This window comes from Lonchura striata, chromosome 4, assembly GCF_050655825.1.
Source record: "Lonchura striata isolate lonStrDom1 chromosome 4, ASM5065582v1, whole genome shotgun sequence".
Taxonomy (NCBI): Eukaryota; Metazoa; Chordata; class Aves; order Passeriformes; family Estrildidae; genus Lonchura; species Lonchura striata.
Window position 1 is genome coordinate 9,376,629 of NC_140706.1, and position 13,054 is coordinate 9,389,682.

A 13,054-nucleotide genomic window follows, 5' to 3' on the forward strand; every position below is an offset into this window, starting at 1 on the left:
TTTGAGCCAACACTGCCAGAGAAAGAAATTTCCCTGCCCTCCCCCAGCCCTGGGCACTGCTGCTGCCCTCAACATCCCCATCCTTCCTGCCACTGCTGGTCTTAGAGCCACATACTGAGCTGGAGAGGAAACCCATTAACTTTGAAACAAAGCAGTATTTTTTTGCTGAGTTAGTTCTAATATGAATTCATTCTCTCATTTACTTTCTGAGACAAGAGAGAGAGCTCTGTGAGTTAAATGCTTTGGTGAGAAAGGGAAAGAAAGGAAGAGAGATGCCAAGATGGAGTATTTTGGCAAGTAATCAAAGAAAAAACACCGCATGGGGCAGCTGGCTGGAGTCTGCAGGTGCAGAGCAGGGACAAGAGTATGCTGCCATATATGTACACACATCCACTGGGTTTACAAGGTTCAGCACCAGGCAGGTGAAATGATGTTAAAGTGTCAAACAGTTCTTACAAAAAATGCTTAGACACAATTTACTAATCATTAGCAATTACACTAACACATGTCCAGCTGTGGGATGGTATTGATTAGGCAGATCTAAGTCCAGTAGGGCCTTATTGTCAGATTTGTGGTAATCATTCTGTGTCATCACTTGACACCTGAACCACCACTTTTGGTGGCTGAATTCACAGACAAGTTTATGCATATCTCTGTGGCCTGCTTTTAGGTAAGTGGATGTGTTTCCCTGGGGGAGATGGTTGGAGCAGGCTAGATTCCTCCCGTATTCCACAGGAGGAATTTGTGGATCCTGAAATCTATCAGGTTCTACTTGCTGGAGTCCTCTCTACATATAGATAACTTGGGGATGAGGGTTGTGGATAGCAGAGAAGGGTTTACTGTTTCTGAGAGCTTGTTCCCAGCCCACCAAGTCTTCATTTGTCCCGTGGCAGGCAGCAATTCTGTAAAGCACGCAGATGTGTAGACCGGCAGAATTAAAATTATAGAGAAACGACAGTACAAATGGACATAAAATAGGCACGAGGAAGAAGTTAACTTTCCAGTTGGTGCTGGTTACACCAGGCACAGCTCCCCGAAGGCCTCGGGAGGCCTGAGGAGGCGCTTTAGAAAGCTCTCGCAGGCTGCTCCGCACAAGCCGCGCGATGGATCCGCGCACTTCCCCGAACAAGCGCGCGGCTCCTCGCCAGCCTGGCATTTCACACCCGGAGGATTCAGCTCCTTGGGCTGTGACAGGTGTCTCCAGTGAGTCCTGCCCTCCCGGATCGCCCCGGCCTTGCTGGGAGCTGACAGCGATCGGACACCGCCACCGCGGCGCGATAACGAGCCCTTATCGCAGCGCGCCCTCGCCGATTAGCGACGTCTGCCTGCGCCTATCTCCCGGCCCGCTCTGAGATAAGCACCCCAGCGCCGCGCCGCTCCTTTCCGCTGGGATGCAGCGCCGCCAGAACGCCTTTCGCTGTGTCCGACCGCTCTTCCCAGCCCGCTCCCGGCCGCCCGGGCCCCCCGGCGCTCCCGGAGCCGCGGGACCCGCCAGGGGCGGCCCGGCCGCACCGCCCCTCGCCCCCCTCCGCCAATGGGAGAGCCGCTTACTCGGCGGGCGCGCGCCCTCCCGCCAATGGGCGGCGCCGTTGTTGGGCTTGCGGGCTGTGGAAGCCGCACCCTGACGGGCGGGGGCCGCTCGGTGCCTGAGGGGGCGGCGGGAGCGGCGGGAGGCGGGGACCGAGACAGCGACAGCCTGGCCAGGGCACCAGGGACCGAGACAGCGACAGCCTCGCCAGGGGACCGGCCGCGGCGGCCCCTTCGCTCTCGCCCGTTCTCGTCTGCCTGGGGTGAGCGGCGCGGCGGTGACGGTGCGCAGGAGGCTGAGGGGCGCAGCCGGCGGCGGGCGGGCTGTGAGGGGGAGACGGGCGCTGCGGGGAGGGGAGGAGAGGCTGGGGCGCAGACACGGGAACCGGCTCGTTAAGCCCGGAGGGGGGCGGTGGGGGCTGTGTCCGCCTGGAAAACGTGGCGGGGCGCGCTGAAAAGCCATCTGCGCGCAGGGTGCCTGCGGTGAGCGGCTGCGGCGGGCTCGGGAAGGCGGGGGCAGGACGGGGGGCTGCGGGCCGGGCTGCGGGGGCAGGACGGGGGGCTGCGGGCCGGGCTGCGGGGGCAGCGTGCTGCCAGCCCTGCCTCGGGCGGCGCGGCGCCCATCCCGCGCCCGCCGGGATGCTGCGGCCGCTCGGCGCTGGAATCTCCATTGCACCCAAGCGCTGCGTCTGCCGGCGCTGCCCCCGCCGCCCTTGTGCTTCGCCTGCCCCTTCTGCCAGCCCGAGGCGACCTGCGGGCTGTGCGGGGCGGAATGCGGGCTTTGGAGAGTCCCAGCCATCGTCCGCAGAGGACGTAGGAGTGAAGGAGGATTTGGGATGTGTGTCTGCGCGGTGTTGGGGATTGGCGGGGCACCAGCAGCAGGCGGGCAGTTGTTTTGTTTTCTCTGCTGGAAGGGGTATCTACATTTTAGCGTTTCTGCTTTTGATACAAAATGTCACATGCCTTTCTGCACGTAATTGCTGCACACTCGCTGTGCTGCTTTTAGGGTTGATTCTTAATCTGTGTTGGCTTTAGTTAAAACTAGCAATTAGGGAGGGGGAAAATCCAGTCAAGCTGGAAAAATGTCCACGGCTGTGTCGAGATGGGGGCTAGGAATAGCACTACATTTACATCTTTCGTGAGATGCTGCTGTAGCTCTGTGGTGTAAGCTCATTGCTGGTTTTGTTTTATTCCCTGCATTGTGGAAAGTTGCTGTAGATCACAACATTATCGTAAACCAAAAGGTATTCAGTTTTCTTGCACTGTAACTTAACGTTTTTATTACGAGTTTTACGAAATATGTCTACCTTGAGCTTATGAATTTTCAAACTGCAACTGCTGCTGGATAATTCCTCTGTGCTCTGCTGAAAGCTACAGGTATCTCCCTGCAGACAGGCTGTTTACAGCTCTGCTTCTTGTAACGTGACTATATGTGCCAGTCCTTAATTGTCACAAATTCCGTTTTTTGGTGTTTTTTTTTAATACAGCAAAAGAATTTATTTTAAAGGCATACAAATTATTTCTAAGAATGGCTTCCATTTTTGTTAATTAAATATAATGGTATAAATATTATGTTTCTCAGTAGGGAAATACTCTTTTAATATCACTTGTGTAATAAATTAGGAAAAAATGCAACTGTGGACTAGACTTCTGAAACAGGTGGCTTTGGTATTTTTTTATATTCAGTAAACAGATTTGATGCCAGCAAATTTGATATAATCTTGAGTGAATGTAATGATCTGTATAATTTGTCTCGTAGAATTTAAACTTGGTGGTTTTCCGAGGAGAGTTTTAAGGAAGAGGCATTTGCACGATTTTACATCTTTTCTGTAGCAAGATAATATGTGCATTACTGTGTTTGCATGTTTAAATGTCTTGTAGCTTTACTGGTATGAAGCTCTATGATGCGAATAGTGCTTTTTATACAAAAACTGTTGTGTTAACTGAATGTTTTCTTTCTGTGGTAGATGATTATAAGTGTGAAAAATTTGAATGTGCTTCATCTGAAGCAAGTATTTTTGCTGGCATGTTGTGCCAGTAAGTTCATTAGAGTATGGTTCACTAATGCTGCAGAGTGAAAGAGGTCATTTACTGAATCAGTATTTTTCCATGACAGTTTTTTTAGATGTATCCAACAGAAAATGACTCAACTCTTCTCATTCTTTGAGATTCACCATCAATATTAAATGTTATTTTGCATGCATGAGATAGGTCTCTGAGCACCCTGGTCTAGTAGAAGATTCGCATGGCAGGGGGTTCAGAGCTAGGTGATCTTTAAGGCCCCTTCCAACCCAAACCGGTGTGTGATTCTGTGTATGAAATTGGATCATCTGGTGAAATTAGGTAGAGAAAGCTCCTTTGAGCACTGAGAGACTCTGACAGAAGTTTGGCTAAAACCATTTCTGCCCCAAGTCTTGGTTTTTGAAGTGTAGTTTCACAGCATGAACTGCCTGTAGCAAATCTCATCCAACATTCCCTGACTTGGTAGAGGAGGAAAAAAAAAAGAATTTTGAAGTAGCCAATTTTACTAATAGATATAATAAAATAATAGAACTGAAAGTTTCAAACTAGGAGAAGACTGCTTAGCATGCTGATTGCTACAATGCATACAGCTTCTATGTGACAAGTGCTTCCTGAGGAGCCTAGGCAGTAAATCTTGTACCCACTGATTTTCTGACTGGTAGAAATAGCTTTCTTAATTAATAGAGAGTTGTAGCAGTGGTGAATTGTGAGTAATCTGTAAACTCCAAACTGTTGCTGTGCAAATGAGCCACTCCTGCTTTGAGGGAAAAATGCATATTAATAAAACTTGCCCACTACTTCAATGAAGTAGAGTGAATCAATTCTTTGCTGTGCAGCAGAGAGAGATACCTGAGGTATGGGGGCATGAAGAAAAAACTATGCTGATTTTCTGATTTTGGTGGCTCCTAAATTAGAGCTTTTGGACAATGCTGCAGCACAGAAAGTGTTCTGTGAAATAGCACTATATCAGTAATTCAGACTGCAACTAAATATTTCTTTGGCAGTTTTAGGGTGGTATGTGCTTTGTATTTGGAAAGTGATTGTGAGCAGATGTGAAAGTAAGTTTACTCTGCTGATTCCATTGTGCAGGTCATTTGACATCTCCCGAGGAACCTGTCTGAAGCTTTTCTGTAGAGTTATGCATCTTCTGTAGTAACAGATTCAAAAGCAGGTATATTTTAAAATTAGTGGAAGTCCCTAGATTACCTAAGTTAGGCAGTTTTCATTCATATAATTTAATCAGCCTCCTCAGGGGAATAGGAAAATATTACCTAGTCTTGCTGCTTATTCAGCATTTCTCTTCAAAAATACTCTGGTTTTGCTAGGGCTGAGAGCAGCAGCTGTACAAACCTGTCAGTAGAGAAAGGTGTAAAATGTAAAGCATATGAACCAGTTTATTCCTTCAGGAAAGCTTTTCATTAGAAGTAGTAATGCTTGAAAAGTACTGGTTATACAGATTTTGATCTCTAGTAATTTTTACTTTAAAATTTCCCTTTTCTATGGCTACTTTTTCTATCACTTCAAAGTATCATGTATACAGTAACAGGGTTCTGTAGGAATGTATAACATCTGTTACCATCTCGGTAAGCATCTGTTGTTTATTGAGAATAATCTTGACAATCTTTAGTCATATTGAAGCAAGTAATTGGTTTCTTTCCTCACCACGCAGTGGATGTTGTTTACTGTGGTCTTGTCAGTTCAGAAGGTTTAGTGGTTGGTAGTTACAAATGTTGTAGGGGAAGAGACTCCAGGAAACGCCCTTTTCAGAAGTACTGCTTTTCAAATCAGGTGGAAGCTGAGATGGTGTCATTTGCCACGAGGACTCGGGTTCAGCATCCCAACCAACGGGCCTGGTCTTGAATGCGTTTAAGTATTGCTGCTCCTCTGGGGAATTTCAAAGTCTGACTGTTCCTCGCTTCAGGGCAGGTGAAGGTTTAGTGCAGAGATGGATTTGAATAACCACTGCCCGTCTGACCAGTGTGTGTGTGCTGCTGCACTGACTCTGACGTCTCAGAGAAACTGAGAACGCTGTCCTTGGAGGTGTAGCCAAACAGGAGTAACAACTGCTTCGGTCCCTTCCCAACTTCCTCCCTTTGACCTTGCTTATTTGATTGCATTCCGAGAAATGATCTCTGCCTTCTCTGCTGGATTCAGTTATCCAGCGAAAGATCAGCCTTTCCAACTCAGATCGGTTGCACTAACAAGTGAAACATCAAAAGAATTTTTCACTATCACTTATTTGAATGGTTTTCCCTGCTGATTAATTAAAAATTAACATAAATGAAAGCAAATCTCAATTCAGTTTTAGAACTGTGATATTATGAGCTACTCTTTTAAACTGGGACTTGGCATATATGTGCTCTTCAGACTAATCAAACATTCCTTTGCATTTTTAATTGACTAATGTCTTTTTTAAATCACTGATTTTTGTACCATATGTTGTGTATGATTTTCAGATCTGGACTTAGGAAGTCTGAAAAAATAAGAAGTAAAATATTTCAGAATTTTGACGTTTTGTTTTTCTTTCATACACCTAACTGAAGTGCTGTAAAGGGCTCAGGGAAACAGTGGTAAATGCAATTAATCAGTATCTGTTTATGGTATTTTTGATACTTTCAAATCAAATGAGTAGATGATTGTTGTGATGCAGTTCTGCTCCAAAGACTAGGGGGCAAAAAAAAAGCAGATCTAGGTTTTTGGTTGGAATCAGTAAACATGTAAAAGCAGTTTTGGATTAAAAACTGTAATTTGTCTTGGAGCCATAGAAACTTAGGTTTTCTGGGTGTTTTTGATTTGTTTGTACAAATGTCAAATGTGTTACATTACTTTTTATACTTTTTATTTCTATCTTGTTTTAGATCTTGAATCTTGAAAGATCTGATACACTATTTCAGTTCTATTACCGTTTATGCCAGATTAAACCAGAAGGTGTTGAGGAAAACCTTGACCCCTGAAAACTATATTTTCTGTTTTTCTGTTGGCTGTTTTGTGTTGTTGTTTGGGGTTTTTCCTCTTGCTGCTGTTTTGTGTGTGTGTTAAAAATGAGCATAAAGTCACTGTTGGTGCATTGTGACTGTGGGGATGAAGAATAAGCATACCCTGAGTTTAGTGTTTTAACAGATTAAGCAATTTCTTCAGGTATTGTCACTGCAAAATATTGATGAAAATCTATCAAGTGTGTACACTTGTGAAGCATCCATTCCACCTAAAATTCATTGAAAAACATATTGCTGCTGTTGTGCATTAATGGAGAGGCACTGTATACTTGGCTTTTCTTTTCTCCAAAATATCTTGTCTAGCAAAGCCTTGTGTGGTGACCTTGAATCAGCACAGCTTAAAGTGTTCCAGCGTTAAAAAGACTCACTTTATTTTTCTTTTCAATGTCTAAAACTGTTAGCTACACCAGCTGAATTGAACAGGAAAGTGGTGACTTGAAACACAAAGGGTTTCTGCCAGTAGTGAGATGTGACGGCCCAAGCTGTGTCCCTGCTGAGGGCGGGGCAAGGCTCCTGGTTAGCTCTGGGAAGCAGGAGGGTGTGCCTGTGTGGGTGCCTCACCTGCCGCCAGCCAGGGCGTGGGGAGCGCCCGTCCAGCCCAGCCGCTGCCGCTGCCCGGCTGGCCTGGGTGGGCTCAGCTGAGGGGAGGGGGGAGCACGGCACTCACACAGTGTGCAGGGAACACGACAACTTCAGAAGGATAAATAGGGAACCATATGCGACTGCAGTTGGTAGCAAATAATGTTTCATTAGTTTTGTCTTTTTTTTTTTCTATTTTTTTTTCCGTTACTGGAAAGGTTTCCATGATTTTCAGGTAAAATTCTGCACAGCTAATGTGTCACTTTATTTTTAAATGTCATTTCAAATTTCCATATGATTTGAATAACAGATTCAGTGTAAAGCACAAGATTCTATTTTGATTCCAAAGTAAATTTTCTTTCCGTACTGTGGATTTTATTTTTAAGTCTACTAGTACATAGCAAAGTGTAGGATTTTTTTGTTTGGATTTTTTACCCACCCTCTTGGGCTTAGAGTAAAATTTATTAGATGGTGAGTCTTCAAAGACAGTCTGGTGATTTCAGTTATAACTGATGACTTAGAAATATTTTGGAATAAATCTATGTCTTTTATAGGTGAATTAATGATAAAATTGTGCTTGTTTTTGTAAATTATTTTTCATTACGTGTTCGTGGCTAGAAATATACAGTTAAAATTTATTTGGATATGTAGAATGTTTATGGTACAGTATTACAATAGTTTTGAATCTATTAATATGAAGAAAAAATAAACTAATAATGATCTTAGATCGCAGCTGTGCATATAAATCTATGGCTTTTATCCTGTTTAGTTATATAGGGATTTTGGTAAAAAGTTAGTAAACTCTGCAGAGCATTCCCAAGGCAAGTGAATGGAGATGGGACATAAGATCAATCCTTCATCCAAAGGAAAGCTGTTTCATCTCTTATGTATCAAGGAAGGTTGGTGGGTGGGTTTCTATGCCTTGGACTCAGAGAGGGTCATCCTGTTCTTTGATTCTGTTCCACTTGTAACTCATTGTCTGTGTGGCTTTGCACTTTGCTTTCAACCTCCTTTAGAACTTGCACTAATCTTCACACTGCTGAGTTATGTGGACCATCTTATACTGAGTTTCTTGCCTCTCCCCTGGAAGGAGAATTTGTGGTTGCAACGTAGGGTAGTGGTTTTGGCAGGTGGGATGTCCACTTCTAGATCTGCCATAGTCTTTGTTGTTGACCTGGGACACTGACTTAGTTCCAGTCTGTTAGTGGAGATGTTGGTTTGAGAATAAGGAAAGGCCAGTGAAGGTGCCTGTGCCCCTGCTTTGCACAAATGGAATGACAGTCCTTCCAGCATCCTCCTGTTTTTCCTCACTGCAGAATCTTGGTCAGGAGCCAGGAGCAGGGAACACAGTGAACAGTTTGCTGCACAACTTGGAAGAAGGTAGTCTCTGAAGCTGTCCTCTGGCCTGCCCAGCCACCAGGAAATAAAGAGCGTTTTGGCAGCAGGTCAACCAAAGCCAGAAGTGGTGAACAGAAGGCTGAGAAACATGCTTAAAATCTGAATGTCAGCCAGGAAAGCTGGGCTTAGGCAGTCTTGCAAATTATGAGGGCAGCCTTATTAATTGAACATTCTGGCTGGTGGAAAAGATGCCTGAGGCTTAGAGTGTTTATGGGTCAATATTTACCACTGAAGTGGGGAGACAGCTCTCCACACCTCAAGCAAAGCTCACAATGTCAAAGTTAAACCTTTGTAGCTTTATAGCATTGCCACTTCATCTGCAGGTTCAGTGGGTTTAGGATCCTCTCTGATATGAGTGATAGCACTGAGATAGCTGCTCTCCCAAAAAGACAGAGACTTCCATTGTTCTTGCGTTTTTAATCAGTCATTAACATGTGTCCATTTTGTATTTAAACATTTATTAAAACAACTCCAAAATACTAAGAGTGTTTAAAATTGCACAACTTAAAAACATGTGAATAATTAGTTACTTAAGTTAACCTGCATTTGTTTTTCAAAGTATCACCTTTTTGAGGAGTTTAAGCTTATTTCTACCTTCCCATTTTTGGGGTCATTACTGTGCTCACATATGTTGAAATATGTTAATTCTGTTCTGTATATATGTATGTATGTTCTGTTCTGAAACTATATTTTCAGAAATTCATTACACTCCCAAGTCATATTATTGCCCATTTTCAGTAGTGTAGCTACTCAGGTCACTTAACAAGAATGAGGCAGATTTCAAATGGCTCTTTTTCTTTTTTCTTTAATCAGAACTAGACACCTTCCTAAATAATTATATTATTGGCTGCTGGTATGAAGACTTGTGATACGTATTTTATGATAGAAGGCAAATGTGAGGTAATTCAGTCTGAAATGTTTTATTTGGTACTTTGTTTCTTGTAGTAAACTTTTTGCTTGTTTAATTTAATCCTTAATTAGATGTGTTTGTCATTAATGAATAGGATGAATTCAGTTAATTTGACTGAAACTCAAATCTAAATTTATTCTTTGAAGGATTTGATGATCTGAGAGAGTAATCTGGTAATTTTCCCCTCCCTCCTCTCTGTTGCTATGGTAATCCTAAATTGGAACCTTGTCTCTGCAGGTTTTTTTCCCCCCTTTTCCCCCAAGTAAGTTTTGTAATAGCTGTGCAGTCTATTCTCAAGCCAAAATATTGATAATACAGGTTTTCTTGTTGATTTTTCTTTATTTGGCTGATTCAAGGTGAAGCTGAAATTAAGCAGCTTTAACTTGCCTTTCCTTTTTCTAGCTCTCAAGAGACTTTGTGGCATAATTTTTTTACTAATGTTTTAGACAAACATCATTTAGGGAAATAGCAAGAAACAAAAGGCTGAACTAAAGCAAAAAGACCCAAATGTGTCTGTGTCATGAAAAGCTGTTTATAATTGTAAGTGCAGAAGTGAACATTCAAATTGCAAAGTCCATAAGTAGTTTAGCATACAAATGTTCTTGCAATTCCAGTTTACAGCAGTGTTCAGGGCTTATTTGATGAAGTGCTTTCAGCTACTTCTGGCATTGCTGAACTTCTGATGCAGCAATAAATGCAGGTAATTCTGGCAACTGTACAGAGTATTGTGCTCATACTAAATCTTGATTTTTTTTTTTTTCCATGTAGAAAAAAGTAGAGATACAAGATCTAGCAGGGCTGATAGCAAATTGAAAAGGAATTGTCAGGAGTAAGCAGAAAACCTGAAGAAGACTCTTCATGTGTGTTGTCAGGAAGCATGGGGGTAATGAAATAAGACTAAAAATAATTTAGATACTTAAGACTATATGGAAAGTTTGCCCTACTTTTCAGTGAAGACATTTTGAATACATGCACATGGGTCATGCTGAAGTGAAGTTATAAAGATGATTTCCATGAAGGTGAAGCCCAACTTGCAGGGTGCAGGTTAGTGGAACTGTGTAACATTTGCTGTACAATTTTGAAGTAAGTGATTTGTGTAATTACAGATTCAGTTGCAGGAATTGTTATTTAAATGGCAAGACAGAAGGATATTGGATGGCTGAACAGTGAAAGTACTCACAACATTAAGCGGAAAAGGTGATTTGGGATCGTAATTGCATTGTTAATGTTACCTTAATATACAGAGATTTGTTTAAGTTTAGAATGAAAAACTGTTCTGTGTGGAGGTAAGATGAAAAAGGTATGAAGTGATACAGCTTCCAACAGAGGAAGATTTGTCAGAGAAATAAACACCTCTTTTTTTGTAAGATCCCTGACATCTTGGAGAGGATACATGCTTAGAGCTGACCCCTTGTAATTTAGTACGCATATAATGTGCAATATGATTCCATGTAAAAATCAGAGGGATGTTTTGGTACCAATTGATGATGAATGGTGACAGGATGTGTCAAGTACGGATAGAACTTGGTGGCCAGTGGATGATACATTGGAATTATGTAAGGGGTGGAATTTGTCAGGACCAGTTTTAAGATTTAGTATTTTCATTAAAATAATTTATCCATTCCTAATTCTGGTGCCAATCTCTTGATCTTCATCAGATGTCATGCATCACCAATATAAAAGCAGGGTTTGCACAGAGCAAAGTAGGAAAAGGAGTCGTATCAAAGAGCATTAAAGGAATTGTAAGACTTCAGGATGACAAACCTATTGGAGTTAGCAATGGAGATTTGTATTAGGATAACAAGTACACTGTTGTTGCCCTGCTAATATTTTTCTTTAAATAAGTAAAGATGTATTGACTTTTTCTGGTACTGGTGAAAGCTTACCTCAAAAGCTGCATATAATTCCTATAACTCACCATCAAATAAAAAGGACATTTGGACTAAGAGTGTGTTGTTTAATCCGGAGAAACGAGGCATTGAAGAGGTTGCTCTTCATAAAAAGAGTGAAACAACACAGGTGGATAAAAAGAGCTTTTTATGCTTGAGGTGTAAAAACAAATGGGTATAAACTATCCAAGAACAAACCTAATCTAGAAATTAGAAAAGATGGTTCCTAAGCAACGGAGGCACAGGAGTCTGCAACAGCCTTCCCTTAGGAGTAGTGGAATAAGGCTGTCTTTAAGATGGAGCTGGTTAGCTTATGTAAGGAGGGGGGAGGGGATGTAATGTCATTTTCCACCCTACCTTGGGATTTGAGCTGCTTGACCTGGAATATCTATTTGTTCCCACGATTCCTGTCTTTAACTAAAGATGGTACAACAACTTGACCAGATACTGCCCAGACACCCACTGATGATGTGGGTGGTCTCTTTCTTGAACAAGTGCACCAGTTCTGAGGTATAGAAATGCTTATATCAGGGGATAATAAATGTTACACAAGTAGGATGTTTTAAATATTGTTTAATAGAATATGCTACATTGTTTTTTTTATAGTGCCTAAATATTGAGTTCTGCCTTGAGAAACCTCAAGTCAACACAGCATAATTCAATAGATTCTGTAATGAATCCTGCATTGTTTTCTTCTCCTTCTGTCCTCTGTGATTGAAGGGAGCTGCCCACATCACATGCCCAGCTATGTCATTGTCTTCATATTTCTCCAAAAATTCTCATTTGAGCAGCTGAAAAACAACTCCCATTGGTGAAGGCGGAAGGGTTGATGTGGTGAAAACACTCTGTACCATGTTGCTGTGTGTTGCCCTGTTGTTCCTGCGTATTGTCCTAAGACTATCCATCTAATAAATTTGGAATATTATTTTTTGAGGAAGCATTGTGCTTTTGCACTAATGAGAGACAGTCCTGTATCTTTGCCTTTTAGAAACTGATGGTTCTAAAGGAGACTTGACAAAGAAAAGGATTCTGCTGTATTCTCCCTGACAGAAGAACACTAATTGGCAAATTGAGAAATTAATGTTGCCTGAGGTTGTGATATTTTTCTAATTTATTCAATTGTTAAGACATGTTAAATCATGATTTAATTCCTGCTGAGGTGTTTCAGACCCAGGAGGGAACTTGTAAACACTCATTTGGGCAATTGTTTTATCTATATCAGTAGCTTGTATTACTGAATGTGGTTTTTATATGTGAAGAAAAACTGCTTTGTGTTTTTCTCTTCTCCATCTCTGTTACTTATTTGTTCTAAATGTTCATCTAGAAAGCTTCATTTTAGGAAGGAAGTTAAGCATGGAAAGTAGTTTGGATAGGACAGGTTAGAAATTTAATGATGTTTGAAAGGTTCCTTCCTGACTGTGCTTCATGCATTTTATTGACTTCCCTTCAGCTGTTAGTTGAATTTCCTGTTGATTTTTTGGTCTAAATAATTGCCAAAACAGTATCTAGTCCTCTTTGTGTGCTAAAATGATTTTTCTTGATTCATAAATTTAAAACTATTCTAATGTTTTCAAAACTAATGTAGAAGACTGAGAACCAGATGTTATCCCTTTAAATTGCTGTATTTACACACAGTGATTAGTATAAATGGTAAATAATTACATGGGTACAAAGTCAATGACATAAATGGTACTTTGCACATGTTTAAATGTTGGTGTTAGCGAAGTTACATC

At 41.9% G+C, this 13,054-nt stretch overlaps 1 protein-coding gene across 20 annotated transcripts in view; it reads left to right on the forward strand.

The window, feature by feature from the left end:
* Window positions 1-1,668: 1,668 nt before the first annotated feature.
* ADD1 (adducin 1) overlaps window positions 1,669-13,054 on the forward strand; it is a 62,337-nt gene continuing 50,951 nt past the window's right edge. For 14 of the 20 annotated variants that reach the window (XM_085577605.1, XM_085577610.1, XM_077782728.2 and 11 more), the window contains exon 1: window positions 1,669-1,790. The gene's annotated coding sequence lies outside the window, so the exon portion shown is untranslated. Of the gene's footprint in view, window positions 1,812-1,888; window positions 2,011-13,054 lie in introns of those variants that run through there. The other 6 variants (XM_085577606.1, XM_085577611.1, XM_077782726.2 and 3 more) reach the window with 2 other exon arrangements.